Below are 13,021 nucleotides of genomic sequence, written 5' to 3' on the forward strand. Positions count from 1 at the left end.
TTGTTTTTTTTTTTTTTTTTTGAACAGGCCGTGTCTGAGTTCGGTCCGAGCCAAAGCTTCCTCTTAATACGATTCGGTGTGTTTGATTACATGGTCATGTTCCTGTGTTTAGCAAAAAATTATTTCGACAAGAGACGATACCAACACTGAGTCACAATCACGGCACAATTCCACCGGGACGATAACATGTAAGAAACGAAACACAGCACGTTTTCAACGTAAGTAATGTCCGAGTCCTCACGCACCAACATATAAACACGTATACCCACGGAAAGGCACAGTTACACATAAACTAAATGCCACATGTACAAAAGGATTTTCAATATATACAGTGTACACAATGGTTATGTACAATGATGATGTGATAGAACACTTTACACAATTTTGAAGTGATGTGCACGAGATGTGTATATACAAAAATGATCAAGTATACGAGAGGACACACACACAGAAATCACGGGCACCTGCATTCTATGTGCATTAAATGAATACTTCTTATGGTCTGGCTATACAAGAACCAGGCTGGACGAAAATTCAGCCAACGCGTCCATCAGCCACCGACAGGAAACGACATGACCACTGTCGAAGGAACTCTTCTTCTCCAAGGAAGAACAACTCCTCCGACAGAAACGACAGTAGCTCAGAGTAGAGCCTCCCCATAAGTGGAAACAGAGCGCGGTGACGACGTCCCATGGCAACTGCCTCGCACCGGTTACGCCATAGACAGAAGGCCCCCGCAGCAATTAAAAGTCGCGCGAAGCGGCCACGTGAGCAGCGACCAGATGTTATAAAGCGGTTAACTCCAAGGCCACGAAATCCAGTATGCACGGCCCTCCAAAATATCCTGGCAACGACGCATTGCAGCAGTACATGTTTATTGGATTCTTGAAGGGGGCAATTGGGACACTGCGAAGATGGGACAACGCCCCACCGCTCAAGCCTGTCCCGAGTTGGAAGCACTTGCCACCCTAGACGCCACATGAAGTCGCGTAGGTGGCCAGGCAAAAATGACGCCGTTATCGCATCCCACGACACATTATTTGAACGTGCGAGGCGCGCTGGGGGAACTAGAGGAAGCAGTAAGGCTGACATAGTATCTACTACACGGTTTTGTAGAACGTCTACATCAGGACATACCTGTTGTATGTGGCGATAAAATGCCACAGCCGTACAGTAAAATGTAGGTGCGTTTAACACTTGTGGTCCGTGATTTAAGTGTACGCCCGGTAACAGGTAGCGAATTTTCGTGCCAAGGAAATAGCAAGCGAGTTCACGCGCTGGACACTGATCATGCTGTAACAGACGGAGCAGAAATCGCAGAGCAAGCAGCCGGCAGTGGACCGACTCGGATGGGAAGGCGAACCCACCGCAAGAGCGTGGTTGCCCAAGCGCCGCGCGACAGACCAGTTCTGTACGGCCCGACCAGAAGAAGGCACCAAGAAGGGACTGCAAGGACCTAGTAACCCGTAATAGTGGCTGTACGACGTGACAAACGTACCACACTCGGCCGCAAAATACAGACTGCGCTAAGTACCTTCTTTCTGATAGGGGTAAATCATACCCTTGAACATCTTCAATATTTCGCCTTACATCTTCAAGAATTGAGAGCCACACAGAGTCTGATATGCCATTAGAGGTGTAGTCAAGGCCTAAAATGCGAAGAGAATTGCTCTTTTGAAGACGGAAAAGGGGACTTAGGCGTGTCTGTGGTGAACCAATGAACAAATAACGACATTTTGGAAAATTTAGCGCAGCACCTAAAATATTTCCGTACTCAGTGAAAATTCGAAGGCTACGGGTCCAAGCTATCTTCATTCCTGAGATATAATGTGATGTCATCGGCCAAGGCTGTCACCTTCACAACACCGCTACCAGGCAGTGGGAGACCGCATACGTAAGGGTCTCTCACTATTGAGCGCAGAAATGGTTCAAGGCTGAGCACAAAGAGTACTGGGGATAGAGGGAACCCTTGACGAACGCCACGAGTAACGGGAAACGGTGCACTTTCTCGACCATCAAGGAACAATGTACTTCGGATATTTGAATAGGTATTCCTAATAAGTTCAACAAAATTTGACGAGAAGCCGAACGAGGTCAGTACGTACATGAAAAATGTAGTTATGTTCAAGGCGATCGAATGCCTTTTCTTGATCTAGTGAAACTAAGAGACCACGTGCCGACCTGGTCAGCGTGTATGTCATTATGTCACGCGTAACGAACGAAAGACTGTGTATCTCTCTGCCAGGGACTGAGCATGCCTGATGGTGTCCTATTAGGGAAGGCATCAGGTTTCTCAAGCGCCGGGTGAGAACAGCTGTGAAGGTTTTGTAGTCAACGTTGAGAAGCGTGATTGGCCTCCATTCCTCTGGACGAACTGATGACGGATCGTGCTTAGGTATTAGCACAATACGACCGTCCCGAAAACTAAACGGGAAATGAAAGTTGTCAAAGCATTGCCTGATAACAGATACGAAAGTGGCACCAATATCTTCCCAGAACGTTAGATAAAACTCAACGGGTAACCCGTCCGGCCCTGGGGCCGAGCCACGCTTCATGGAAGATAATGCTGCCTTCACTTTCTCGGCTGATGGTCGTGCACAAAGACGGTCAGCTACCTCAGGTGGAACCTGAGGCAGCCCACTAAGCAATGTATGAAATCCTCGAGAGCCAGAATCTATTTGCATGGTCGTACGCGCCATGTTTTGAAAATGCGTTACAAAGAGCGAATAATCACGCGTGGGAGGTGGTGTAACAGGAAGTGCTCTTGGGGCCGTAGAACCGAATGCATTCGGCTGTCTAAAAAGCGAGTTTCTTGAAAAGCGCAGAACTTCGGGGTGTGCACACGGATTACGTCTGCATCGCCAAGCAGCAGCAGACAAAGACGACGCCGCGATGAGGCGTTGGAAACGCCTCCGTAGCTCACGCTGCCAGGACCGCATCAACGGAGTCAGTGGATTGACCCTCCAAGGCCATGGCACACCTGCTAGTGGAGCCGATTTAAATAAGCGCTGCTAACTTTCTCTACCTTAACAAAGCCTCCATGCATGCTCTGGTTATTCTGCGTATTTGGCCAACACATATAATTATGATTAAAGGCGATCTTAAAATAAATGTTGTTAAGATTCTTCACTTTCTCTTTAGATCCTTTAATCTATTATGATTGTTCCCGAGAGGGAAGCGAGAGCTGGAGGAGGAATGCGCCTGGAGGTGGAGAAGAGAATCGCGGGCCAGGGTACCAGGCGTGGCACCATCGAGAGAGAGAAAGAGTGTATGTGTGATTGTCAAAAGGATGAGGTGCTATTTTCTGCAGATCTTTACGGAGCACGACTTAGCGCCTTGGGTAAGAGGAGAGGCCATAAAGAAGAAAGAGAGAAGGTCGAGGCGATTGCAGAGCCCGGTACCGCTGCCACAGGTAGCCATGCGGCTCATTCACAGTTTACACGACAGCCCCGTGTCCTCCAGGAACGTAAGAAGGTGCCTGAAGGCGGAGCCGTGGTGCTGGCCGGGAAACAGCAGCTGGGATGCCGAGACCGCTTGGAGTCCGAGGTGTCTGACTGAGACGTTAAGAGAAGACGTCTCTTTGGGGAAGGCGGGGCAGGAACGAAGTAGACGGTCGATTGTTTCGTCCTCGCCGCACGTTAAGCAGGCCGGGGATGAAGCCAGGCCTTTTCTGTACCTCCGGGATGCCATCGAGGAGCAGTTGATCCGCAGACGCAACAGGAGAGACCACCCCTGCCTTGTGAGACCGCGATCAGGAAGTGGACAGGGGGGGGGGGGGGTGGAGGCGACCGCTGCCGACGTGCCGATCCGGGTGGAGCGCTGTTAGGTGCCGCTGCAACGTGTGCCTTGTATAGTCGAAGGCCGTTACAGTGGTGCTGACTGGTACAGTGGCATGGTGTGCTGCCATGCCATGGTGTGGTGTGTTGTCAGGGCGTCGGCCTCCACGTTGCCCTGGACGACGACGTGAGAAGAAAACCGCTGTAGCGGCAGCTTCAAGCCACCCGAAACAAGGGCGCGAAGCTTTTCCGCCAGCAGGGCAACGCCAAGGCCGGCGGTCTCCGGTCGATGAAGAGTGAGGAGGGCCACTTGCGAGTCGCAGATGATCACAACCGAAGAATCCGGGGATCTTCCGACAGCATGTCTGCAGCCAGATGGAGGCCAGGCACCTCAGCAGCGGTTGAGCTTGCCGCGAAAGGCAACCAGCACGCTCTCGAGCGCCGAAGGGCAGGGATCACGGAGGAGGCAGTGGCAGATCCGGAGTCTGCATGGACAGAGACGTCGGTGTAGATGTGCAGATGTCCGTCCAGCCGGTCCTTCAACAAGAACGCCGACGCCTGGTACAAGGCGCAGGATGGGGATCGCCTTTTGTGAGGCCCTCCAGCGTAGTAGAGACCTCCAATGGCTGATGGTGTGGAGCAGGTGGCGGGATGGCTAGCGTGGGAGGACTGCCGACAACATCCTCGTACAGCTGTCACAAGCTCCCCATGCGTGAGTGAGGTCGGCTCCGCAACCTTAAAAGCAGAGCCGCGCTACCTGGGGCGCGATATAGCCTCTAAACATGATGGATGCCACGCGGTAGGAGCAGCAGGGACAGCTTTCCAAGTCTTTGCCTCGAGTTAATTTCCTTTCCCTTTGTTCTCTCGTAGCTTCAACGCTAGTCAAGGAGGGAAGGTGATGAAGGTCCGAAGTCGGCGCCCCTCGATGATTCGAGTGCACGGGGGCAGCGCGAAGGAAGAGCCGTTGTCCGACGAAGTGACGTTTTATTCAAACGCCGAAGCGTCTGTCCGGGTCCAAGCCCGAAGCTCCGCTCTCTTTTCCCACACAACCAAACATGACTTTTTAAGCCCTCAGTTGTACAAAGGATTCGCAAACCAGCCAATCACACATGCGAGTTCACATCATTGTAACCAATAGCACAACCACTTTCGTGCCGCACACGGCATTGGTGGAAACAGTGACACTCTTTAGAACACGCCAGGGGATAGGATTTCTCAAAGACACGTGCCACCTCCCTCTCCCCTACGTTGGGCTGCGAGTATCGGCCCCTGATGTCTTCCCTCTTTCACCTGCAACCGGCCGCCATACAAGCTGCCGAGAATGTTCCGTGAAATCATGGATTATTAACTCCATATCCGCCGGACAGCGGGCTACCCTGCCAGTACTGAGAAATGTGTCTCCCGTGCAGCTGTGTGCCGGCTAAGTGATAAAGCTACCGCCATTTTCACGGGAATCCTTAGCAGGGGCACGCGGATGCCAAACATCAAAGCGGCTGGGCAGCGTCGCGTTGCCCAAATTCCGTGACGGGACATTTGGGGAGCGCGTGGGCATTAGCGGTGGCGGTGACCTCAAGCACCCCCCTTCTTTCATCTTCACGCTCGTCTCCCCGAACGCTCCCCTTCAGTTCGGCCATTGTGCCCTTTTGTTCCGAGCGGGGGTGCCGTTCTAGTGCCTTTTCTACGGTGCAGCCACTATTCCGCTTTCTCTTCACGCGTGAGTGCTGCCCGCGTCCCCTCTTCGCGGAACCCATATGCGTGCCTCATTTCCGGTTATTGGCCGATACAGCAGGTGTGGGCTCGTCCTACGCTTTGCTGTAGTCGCCTAAACTGGGCCACACAATAACAGCGAGGTCAAGTCCCTAATCTCAAACTGACTCCTCGGCTAGAGTGGTAGCGATGTGCGAGGTCCCTGGCAAGCCAAGAATCATCCGGATAGCTTTGCGGTGCGTGAGTGCGTCTAGCTCCAGGCGGTCTACGTGAACCCGTGGGAGGGCCACGAGAGGGAATGCATGAAGAAGCCTTGACGTAGCCGCCGTGGCGTATAGACGGATACCTCATTGTGGTGTGCATCTTCTGCCGCGGAGCTGCAGACGGCGCCAACTTCCCTTTGGACCTTCTGCACTTGAGCGATGAGCGCCTTGGCAACTGGCGCCCACGAGAGCCGGTGGTCTATCTGCAGGCCCAAGTACGTCACAACCCGCTCCCATGGTGTGCGGTTGCCACCCAGCACTTTCGGGACTGCTCGTCGGCGTATGGCCAAGCTGCGGTTACGATACGGAGAGGCCCACTGTCCGGAAGTTGGAAACAACTTCGTTCAGTGCTCGCTGCAAGCAGCACCGAACGGCTGGAAGGCTTCTAGTGGGACCCCGAGTCCACAGAGCCACATCATCAGCGTATACGGAGATGTGGACGAGGTATTGTAGGTCTGCTGGAATGGCATACGGAAGAGGAGCCAGCGCCAAGTTGAAAAGGAATGTACTTGGGACGGATCCCTGCGGGTCTCCAGAACAGACTGCCGGTGGGGAGCTCACAGTCTTTCCCATTCTTACGCAAAGGGAGCGCCCTGTGAGAAAGGCCGGGACGAAACGCCAGAGACATCCCGTAATCCCAAGATCGTCCACAGATCGCTCAATGACCGGGTAAGGCAAGCCATCAGAGGCGCTTTACACATCAAGAAACACAAGGAGTGCCACTTCGCGAGAGCCTCTGGTGCCCTCCAGGGATGATACGACGTCCGCGATGGAGTCGGCAATCCACCGTTGACGACGGAACCCAGTGTGCTGTTCCGGGAAGAAGTCGAAAGCTCGTGAGATCCACTCGAGGCACGCCAGTACTTTACAGACTCCAACACCTTGCAGATTGCTGAGGTGAGGCATACGGGCCTGTAGGAGGTGAGCGCCTTAGCAGACTTTCTCGCTTTCAAGACTGGCACAACGGCAGCCATCAGCCATGCCTCTGGAAGGCAGCCGGACCGTCAGATGTAGTTTAGCAGCCTGTCCTCCTGGTGAGCCAGGTTCCGCAGCATTTGAAATGGGATACCGTCCAACCCCGGTACAATATGTCGCTTCGTGCGGCTCGAGAGCGGGCAAGAGCTTGTGGCTAGTGATCGGCTGGTCGCACAGGGCTCCAATCTGCTCCGTTGTCTAGGAAGGGCGGTGGCTCAGCAGGCCGCAGAAAGTTCTGGTTTGGGGTCTGCTCCGGTCCACCGGTGGAACAAGAGTCGGCCGGGCAGTACCTGTATGAGAAGAGGTCCTGAATAAGCCCAGCAAAAGGCGAGGACTTGGTGTGCCCGGGAGATTCCAGAAGAGAGAGAAGGGGAAACTTAATAGTACAAATAGTACATTGCCTAAATGCTTGAAATAATAAAGCCTGCATTTCCTTATAGTGCCTTACTGTCTTTCCTAATGACACTTCACACTTTATAAAAAATGTTGAAGTGAAACGTACTAAATAAAGAAATATGCCTTAAGAAGACCGCCACACCTACACACAATGAAATAATTTTTAAGCATTCTACGCGCAATGCACACAAATGTAATAGCAACCATACGCTTGCGCTTAACCCGCGTTCGCGAAGTGAACCGTGACTAAGTTTTGTCGTTTAATCGTTCATGAATTGCGGCGGCTGCCTGAGGAAGAACAGCCATAACGCAAAAGTTATACTCTTAAGGCACTTGGGGAACGACTTCGGGAGACTGCTAATGTGACGAAGCCACGCAAGCGCTGCTAACATGACTTCATGTTGAAAAGCCTCCGCGCTTGCTATGGTTACTCTGCGGATTTTTTATTCATATACGATCATGACTAGAAGCAGCCTTAAAATAAACATGTTCTGATGAGATGCTTTATCTTCTCTTTAGATCCTTTAAGCTAATATCACCGAAAGCAAAGTAAGTATATGCGTTACGCCTTATATTTAGACTTTTAAAAATTCTAAAAATGGACATACAACTTACAAAATAAAAAATACGCCTTGAAAAAAACCGTCACACTTACACACTACCAAAGCATTTTTAAAACATTCTACGCGCTATGCACAAAAAGGGAATATCACCTACAGACTTGCGCGTAACCCACTTTCACGAAGTGAAACGTCACTGTAACTTTCTATTGTGAATACAGAAGGTTTCTCCGTGTTGTAAAAAGACACATAGACACTGATTTAATTTCTTTTTCAGCTTTTCAAATACAGTTTAACTATTTTAACAAAATTAGACCCTATAGCCTATAAAGACAAGATATTGTCATGAATAACATGAGAAAAAATGATTTTTGTTCATTTCTTACTTTTCTTTCTTTACAAGGCAGACAGACCTCACATGCGTGAACCAATTAGCCTTATTTTCTGAAAGAAATAAATAGTTGCTTAACGGGCCAGTTATGCGACTCAGAGTACGGCTGTATATGTATACTGGTATCGTAGTACAGGGTGTCTTGTCGCTCGTATGTTCTATCTAGCGCGGTTATCTGCAGTCGTATCAACTCTCACAACCACATCGCAACATTTAATTCTTTTGTGCTCCCCGAAAGGTGCAGTCACGAGGTAACTAAAAATACTCTCATAAGGAGTAAGCTGTGCAGCAATTTCTTTTTTTCTGCGACAGTACGGAAAAAATTCATCAACAGAAAATGTTAATGAAACTACAGGAAACGTGAGAAACAGGACATACACGTCACTAAGGTTGCGATACCTTTCCAGCTTATAGCATACTTTTTTTTTTACGATATGCGTATTTCAAGCGTGCCCAGTGCGCGTATTGCGTCACAATGCCCGCTCTCGTTGGATGGAAAGTTTATTAATAAGTGCAGGGGTTAGCACAGCGACAGGCTTTGTACCCTATACTGCAAGTGTACCAAGACGAGCTATGAGGCAGGTGTGAGTGGATGAAAGGGCGTGATCGCTGCTTTCGAACGTGGTAGAAAAACGAGATCGTTTCGTTCTCTGCGCGCGCCACTGCCCAACGTGGGAACAAGCAGACGAAACGGAAGTGTACATCTCTCTTGCTACGGCCTACGAAGTAAAAAAAGCAAGAACGCGCAGACATTCGGTGTATATGTTTTATTATTTCGCAGGAGGACGCTCGCATTTGGCGGCGCCTCCAGAGAAACAATTATACATCATTATATTGGATCTACTTAACTCAGACGAAGGACTATAACGACGCCCTCTGCAAAACTTGTAAGGAGAAAGGTACGCAAGACCATGTAGTAAAGACCCCTGGCTCCCCAGGGGTCAAGGAAAAGATTGACTGTAGAGAAGCCCGGGAGGCCTTGCTCCAGAGCGAGGCTGAGGACGACCAGCGTCGAGCAATCCGCCTGGCCGTTGAGGCCGTGAAGAATCGCCGTCCTCAACGCGCGGGGACTGCTTCGTCCCCCCCCCCCCCCTCTCCTACTACCTTCGTGTAGGATTAGAGGCGGGCACCCCAGCTCGTAGGAATAATAAAGTTTTCAATCAAACAGTTATTATTTCGCTAAACGTTAATTCGTCAACTGAAGCAACAGATTAAGCAAATTACTGATGTTGCCTCGAATAATTCTCGAAGTCATGTGCCACTACGAGCAACGTCACAGCACTGCCGTGTACGTATGCACACCTGCGCGATATATACGTCGTCTCTCCGACTGGGAGCGCGGGGCCCGCGAGGGGAAGGACAGACGGCGTTTGGTCTGAAATTTAAGCTCTTTCCGCGGCGCGTATAGGGATGTAATGCTTAGCAGACAGGATTGTGAGCGCGCATTGTATGCGCTGCGCTTCTCAGCTCAAAATGACCAGACCTGGTGAGGGGCCCTTTGAAAGATTGCGGGCGCGGAAAGAATGTCGGCTTCGAAAGCACTTTCCGATCCCCTCGACACAAGCGGCACACCGAAGCGGTATACATTTTGTTTTCCTTGAAAGACGTCGACACTAACGCGACAGACAATTTGCCTCGACGTGCAGGCGATCTTTTGTGTCCGTTGACGACAGAGGCATGGAAAGGTTAGACGTGGAAGGTGCACGCTTACGCGATTACGTCTGCTCGTCACACGATTACGTCTGCTCGTCGAATGAACTCCGCGCGCCCTCGCTCTAAGCGGTCCCTTATAGTAGCGAGGCGTCGACTCCGCACTAAACACCCCTAATTCCTACCCGGCCGAGCCATCCCGAAGAACGACGCTAGGCTGGCTGTGTAATCACTGTGCATGCAAATCACCAGCCACGTGCGTCGACTTCTTGCAGGGCTTCCCGGCGAACACTGTCATTTCTGACACGCACACAACCGTCGTCCCTTCGTCGTCATCCTCGAAACTGCCTTACACTAGGCTATTGTTTCAATTCATCCCCCTCTATTCGATGATGACTTTGATGGAAGCTGCAGGGTGGCGTTGTGCGAGTGTCGACGAGTGGAACATGCATGGGAGTCAATCTGTGGGGCCTCGCATACCGGTTTAGCGATGTTACTTTTCGAAACATGAAATACTTTTCCACATTAAGAAAAGAAACGCTTTAGAGCTGGCTAGGGGACGCGAATGGTCACTCCACGCACAATCGTGCAGGCCAAGATGGTTTATCAGAAGCGAAAGCACTAATGAAAATTAATGATTGTTTATCATTAAAACGTGTCGCATACATATTGAAACACTTCTTGTTGGACCTTTGCTGCATATGCGAGTAAAGTGCGCGGACTGTTGTAGTGACATGATTGTTGCAAATGAAACATCCGGGTCTTAGCTCGCGGTGCCAGTACGTCGCCTTGTAGAGGGTTCAGCTAGTTATTTCATTGTTTCTGAATGTATTTTACATCAGGCACATTTTGTCAAGTGGCGCTGGATGGTTTCTTTCAAAGTACAATGGGGCATGAAATATTTTATTTTGTCTTACCTCACGTTCCTGTAGAGAGTTCACGCATGGCACGCACGTTTCGCGAACTCGACAAAACTCACTGAAGAATAACAAAAATTATTGATCTGTTCTGCTGCAGTCAGAAGCTTACGATTATTCTGAAGATACAAGAAATGCGGCGGAACTAAATTGAGACGGACGGAAATAATTGGCGTCTTAAAGGGCTACACTGATTCAAATTACTGCGTCATGCAGCAGCAAATAATATTATTCTTTCTCGCAAAATATCAGATGAATTTTTGTGTGTGTGTGTGTGTGGTCAGTTGCTTCATTCACCCTGATACGTGGCCAATCCCCCATTGCGAATACGAGCCACGAGAACGAGAACAATACGAACACTCGAACATTCAAGTCTTCGGACCAACGTGTATACTGTGGTGACGCGTCATGGAGGCCAGCCTTTCGATCGCGATATTTGTTGGGCTTATTGCTATGATTTCATGCCGCACATCTCTGTTCGCCGCCAGTGTCGTGGCAGGATCGAAGGAGGACGTCTGCTATTTCCTGGGCAGCGCGTTGTTCGAACCGCTGTCGGGGTGGTCCGCATGCCCTGGAACGCGCTCGACGAAGTTTAAGAGCGATACATCCGCGTTGTACGTAAGTCACAGCAGGGTTCTCCACTCTGCACTGGACTGCTATAGTCTCGGTCCTCTCTTTGTCCGGAGACGTATTGCCAATCAAAACACCGTCCTGCGAAAGTACGAGGCGTTTCTTCGGCGCCTTCTGTCGTGCTGTGAAGCCTGAAGCGCCTCCACACCATACCGGCACACGCCAAGCTGAACTGCTCATCTCTCTCCTCTCCCTGCCCCCTCCAAAAAAAAATGTCATGCTTAATGCAATCCATTACGCGACCCATGCGTTCTCCCCGCGCCGAATCCCTTTCCTTCCGGTTCGCCGAGAACTACACACACACTCGACCGGCTACGAGCTCAAAGCTCGCAAATCACGGCCGCGCGCGCGTGCCAACGAGCGCGCATCTTTCCGATGACCTCTCTTGTCCTGGTATGTCAGAGAGTGCCGTCCCCCCATCGCGTCGCCGGTGTCTCAAAAACTTATCCCACCCCCGCCCTTCAGTCTGCTCACCCCCCCCCCCCCTCGCTTCCCTTCGGGAGCAACTCTGGACCCTCTACAGGGTGGCACGTGCCAAGTTGAAAGTATATTGACAAGTCCCTCTTGTAGAGTCTCTTATCAGTTCCCGACTTTTTAAGTTCACGTGCGCGGCCGCGTGCCTGGGAGCAGGCCTCGGACCGTCAACTGCGCGAGCATCAGATCCCGAAGCCTCCCCGCTTGGCTGTCCGCTTTCTCTCTCTCTCTCTCTCGCGATCGGAGACGTATTGCCGTTGGAGCTGCGTCTCGCGGGGCCTACGCGGCGGGCGCCAGTCAGATATACGTATACCGGGCTCGCTGTCAACCGGACCACCCGCGTGGGGGGGCGGCGCAACAGCAACGGCCTCGCGTTGTTTTCGGTTCGTTTATATTTATCTCTCTTTCTTTTCATATTCTGCTTTGCTTTCTTCCTTCTTTCGATAACGAGGAAGCCTCGGGCCCCTGAGGAGAAACGTAGCACGACGTCCCGCGAACTTCGCGTGCGCGCGCTTGAGTTCAGTGCAGTGACGTTCGCCTTCGTGGACCTGTTTGCGCTCCGCGCGCGAGAGAATAAAAAAATAAAAATAAGGAGTGCCGTTTTTTGCTTCCCTCCAGAACGTGTACGACGTAGAACCTACGCCGTCAACCAGCGCCATTCCGACGACTATATTACGGCGTAACTTCCTCGCTTTTCTTTTTCGCGGACACTAATACGGGAACGCGATAATTGGTGGTGGGGGGAACTGCCGTTGTTTTAAGCGACGACCGTATACAATGTCTAACTTCGTTCCCTCGACGGCCGGTTGCTGGAAGGCGACACATGGAATTAAGAGCTTTGTCAGCACACTTAATTTTTTTGGCGGAACTTTCTTGATTGGTGTCATTTTTGGTGATGAGGGCGAGGAAAAGTTTATTTCTTTCTTTTCTTTTTTTTTTTCGCCACGCACCTTCAGTTCGTTTTCCCACCAGCGATTCATATGCAGTAGAGCTGCAACCACAGATAGCATATATATATATATATATATATATATATATATATATATATATATCCTGGCGCCGTCGGGCGTCGGCGCGTTCACTTAGCGCCGCACGAAGACAAGTATTCCCACTTCTAAATGTGCTCCCTGCTATTGCCGAGATAAAAGCGGCAGCCCCCGGGGTGCGCGTTTTGGCTGTGAATGCGTCACTGTCATCGAGCGATGTAAAATGGACGCGTCTTCGCCGGAAGACGACGCACCGGAAATGGGCTCCGCGTGGTGTAACACATTAAAGTGTTTCG

This window comes from Dermacentor variabilis, chromosome 10 (genome assembly GCF_050947875.1).
Source record: "Dermacentor variabilis isolate Ectoservices chromosome 10, ASM5094787v1, whole genome shotgun sequence".
Taxonomy (NCBI): domain Eukaryota; kingdom Metazoa; phylum Arthropoda; class Arachnida; order Ixodida; family Ixodidae; genus Dermacentor; species Dermacentor variabilis.